Source organism: Camellia sinensis, chromosome 1, assembly GCF_055761805.1.
Source record: "Camellia sinensis isolate YWXY chromosome 1, ASM5576180v1, whole genome shotgun sequence".
NCBI lineage: Eukaryota > Viridiplantae > Streptophyta > Magnoliopsida > Ericales > Theaceae > Camellia > Camellia sinensis.
The window spans coordinates 235,222,929-235,226,830 of NC_138961.1; positions in this window are offsets into that span (position 1 = coordinate 235,222,929).

A 3,902-nucleotide genomic window follows, 5' to 3' on the forward strand; every position below is an offset into this window, starting at 1 on the left:
GCTTCTGTAATAGCAATAAATTCAGCTTCGGTAGTTGAGAGAGCAACACATTTTTGTAATTTAGATTGCCATGCCACAGCTCCCCCTGCAAAAGTCATCAAATACCCCGAAGTAGATTTCCTAGAATCAACATCACCAGCTATGTCAGAATCTGTGAACCCATCAAGCATCGGCTTACCATCCCCAAAACACAAACACACCTTCGAAATCCCTCGAAGATACCTTAGAATCCATTTTACCGCTGCCCAATGTTCTTTACCCGGATTAGAGAGAAAACGACTCACTATACCAACAGCGTGAGCAATATCCGGCCTTGTACAAACCATGGCGTACTGTCACGACCCAAACCCGGCCCTATGGGTTTAGCACCGTAACCGGCCAGTAATCCAAGATTACCGAAGGCCTGCTTAACAGCAGTACAGTAAAACATAGTTCAGGGCCCGGCGGAAGCCAATACAGTAAATAAATAATGTCCATTGAGCTGTGACAGTCTGTATGCCAAAAAGATTTTTCACGCATTCATACATACAAACAGTACAGTCTATACAAAATTTACAGTCACACAGTACAGGGACCTAATCCCTTGATAATAGTACAGTTAGTAGCTGACAGTCTATACAGTAATCCAAACAGTATAGAGACAGACGCGGGAAAAACAAAACACCCCAAAGCCATAGCATGGCAACTCGGAATCTCGCAGTGAGGCACAAAGGCTGGCTTGACAAAAATGGAGTCTAACCCACGCTCCTAGCTCCGATCTGGTGGCCGAGCACCTACATATATATATATATAAATAGTGAGTTAAAGCCCAGTGAATAACATAATGCGTAAAGAGGTTAAGAATGAAATGTCCTTACAGTAATGAAAGCAGTTCATTAAACAATACTTCAGTCTTTCAGTCAGAACAGTTATTCAGTCATATGTGGTACATCCATTAGCATAGCAGTAAACAAGTAGGTCTTAAAGACCGAACAATAATGATGGCCATCAATCCGTAAACAGTAGTGGTTCCACGAGGGAACCGATAGAGATCTCTGTAACAGTAACAGTAACAGTATACCACAGCTGCTAAGGATGCCACAATACATTTCAGAATATAGGACATACATTCAAACAATTAACAATAATTACTTCAGAAAACAGTTTCGTTAAACAGTCAGAAAATATTCTCAGTTGAACATATCTTTACACAATTGTTACTCACAGAGTTAGGGCTACAGTATGCTAGAGCGTGTCTCCCAAGTCGCCAACCCTACACAGTTCACAGGTTGAACACACACTAAGCTACACAGTTGGGAAATATCATAACTTAATCCCTAATTTGCCTTGGTGTGTTCTACATCTATATCCTCATTAAGATGCCTTAAACTAGGCCTAAAAATGCCTAGGATGGGATGAGGATGCAAAAATACACTTAGAAAACATTTCGCAAAGTTTGCTGAAAATAGGAGCCTCGCTTGAGCGAGCCTTTCTTCGCTCGAGCGAGCTTCCAAAATCCAAGGCTTGGCTCGAGCGAGGAATCCTTCGCTCGAGCGGTCTGTCGAAACAGTAAAAATACTGGATACTGTGATTTTACGCGCGATGGTCGCTCGATGCTCGCTCGAGCGGAGCCCTGGACAAAGGTGCTCGCTCGAGCGAGGAATCCTTCGCTCGAGCGAGGAAGCCAAATCTGGAATTTCCAGATTTGCCTCCCAAGCTCAAACCAAGCATTCCACCACTCCAAACTCGACCTCTTGGGCCCAAATTCTGGAAAACATAACTAAATTCAATGTATAACAAGTTTCAAAGCTCAATTTATGAATTCAAGCCCCAAAGGTGAGTCAATTAAAACCATATTCAAACCCATTTTCAAGAATATGAAGAACATGCAAGCATGCATGGATTCAAACCAAATTCAACCTTCAAAGCTTGTTCAGATGGACTCATTTCTTCAAGAACATGATGAATTCATGGACTCAAGCCTAATTATGAACATGCATGTACAATTTTACCATGAATTCAACTCAAAACTCATCAATTCAAACATGCATGCATGAATTATGTTATAATCCTACATGTATGAATTAAAACAAGACTTAACTCTACAATTGAAGCATGAATCATGCAAGAATTAATTCTATGACAACAACAAGAAGATGAATGTCCTACCTTAGTCTTGTATTCAAGGTTTAGGAGTCCAATTGGACAATTTACACTTCAATTCCAAGCAATTCAAGCCAATTCAACAAAATGAACTCAATTCTCTCCTATTTCCTCTCTTGGTCGGCTAGTATAAGGAAAAGGGCTGAGGAAATGGTTTTTGATCAAGCATATACAAGTCTCTAAGTGTGTGAGGTAGTGGCCCACTTAGTGGCAAGTTTGGTAAATAAGTCAAAGTTTGCAATATAACAATATTTAATCTAATTCAGTCATACCTAATCACATTTCTGATAAATATACCATTAAATCACATAATTTCCAATGATCCCAAAACATCAATCTATTTTCGATTCGGCCGTCGATAAGGCCTTCATTTTGCAGTTTAAACACAAAAATACCGACAGATAATCAAACAATCGAACAGATAAAAATGCAATACAATAGATATGCTCAGTCAATTCAGTTCCAGTTTTCAATCAGTCCATTCAGTACTTCAGTTAGTTCAATTATCTGTCATAAGCAGTCCAGTTTAGCAATAATCAGTAGGTAATTCAGTAATTTTTTTCCGGTAAGCAGTTTGGGGGTTGTTACAGTCTCCCCTCCTTATAAGGAGTTTAGTCCTCTAAACTCGAGTTACCTTCATTCTGGGAGAAAACAGGATCAAGCGGGAACAAATTAGGATATCGCTTAGCCATGTCATCTTCCCTTTCCCAAGTAGCATACACACCACCATGGTTTTGCCAGTCAACTTTCACTAGCGGGATCTCTTTGTTTCTCAGTTTCTTGATCCGTCTGTTTACAATCTGTATAGGCCGTTCCTCGTAAGTGTAGTCATCACTCAACACTACCCGAGTAGGCTCAATTACATGGAAGGGATCCCGAAGATAATCTCTTAACATCGAAATGTGGAAAACATTATGCATGTGCTCCATTTCAGGAGGGAGCACAACTTGATACGCCACCGGATTAATTTTCTCAATAATCTCATACGGTCCGACGTATCTTGGCGCTAACTTGCCTTTGACTCCAAAACGAGTTTGGCCCTTCATTGGTATCACTTTCACAAAAACCTGATCACCCACTTCATACTCTCTGTCCCATCTTCTGACATCCGCATAACTTTTCTGTCTACTCTGTGCAGTTTTCAGTCTTTGCTGTATCAATTTTATCTTTCTAGTCGTCTCATATACGATCTCAGGCCCAAGCAAAGGCCCATCTCCAACTTCTGCCTAGCAAATCGGAGATCTACATTTTCTGCCATACAATGCCTCGAAAGGCGCCATACCAATACTCGAATGGTAGCTGTTGTTGTAGGCGAATTCAACTAATGGCAGATGACTTTCCCAATCTCCCTGAAAATCAAGGACACACATTCTCAGTAAATCCTCTAGAGTTTAGATGGTCCTTTCTGACTGTCCATCTGTCTGAGGATGATAGGCACTACTCAGCCTCAATTCAGTACCCAATGCAATCTGTAGACTTTGCCAAAACCTCGATGTAAACTTCGAATCCCTGTCAGAAACAATAGACACAGGCACTCCATGCAGTCTCACAATTTCATCAATATAGATAACAGCCAATTTGTCCGCATTATAGATTGTCTTGACAGGTAAGAAGTGAGCAGATTTGGTTAGTCTATCAACAATAACCCAAATTGAATCCATACCTTTTCTGGAGCGAGGTAACCCAACGATAAAATCCATCGTGATATGCTCCCATTTCCACTCTGGTATGGGTAGGGGTTGCAATAATCCGACAGGTCG